This window comes from Myotis davidii, unplaced genomic scaffold, assembly GCF_000327345.1.
Source record: "Myotis davidii unplaced genomic scaffold, ASM32734v1 scaffold2666, whole genome shotgun sequence".
Lineage (NCBI taxonomy): Eukaryota > Metazoa > Chordata > Mammalia > Chiroptera > Vespertilionidae > Myotis > Myotis davidii.
In genome coordinates this window covers 9,268-9,572 of record NW_006296814.1, presented here as the reverse complement: position 1 = coordinate 9,572, position 305 = coordinate 9,268, and positions in this window count along the sequence as shown.

Here is a 305-nt window from a genome sequence, read left to right as displayed (position 1 = left end):
TTCAGCCAAAGAAAGGAGCAATCCTTGCCCCTGCGATGGGCCTGCAGGCCTGTAGATGAGCCATAGCCTGAAGCAGCGGATGCTCCTGCCCTCTCCTGACCGTGATTCCAGGGAGGTAACTGGTGCTCACACCCAGCGCCTGGTTACAGGAATGGACTGAAGTCAGGAACGAGGCCCCTGGGAAAGATTACAAAGTAATCTATAATTTTGGCATCCGCTAACAGCACATACTGTTTTTCCATCCTCAGCTCTGTCCTGCAGGCTAATGAGGGGAAGAAAAGGCGATAGTCCAGGGCTATAGGCAT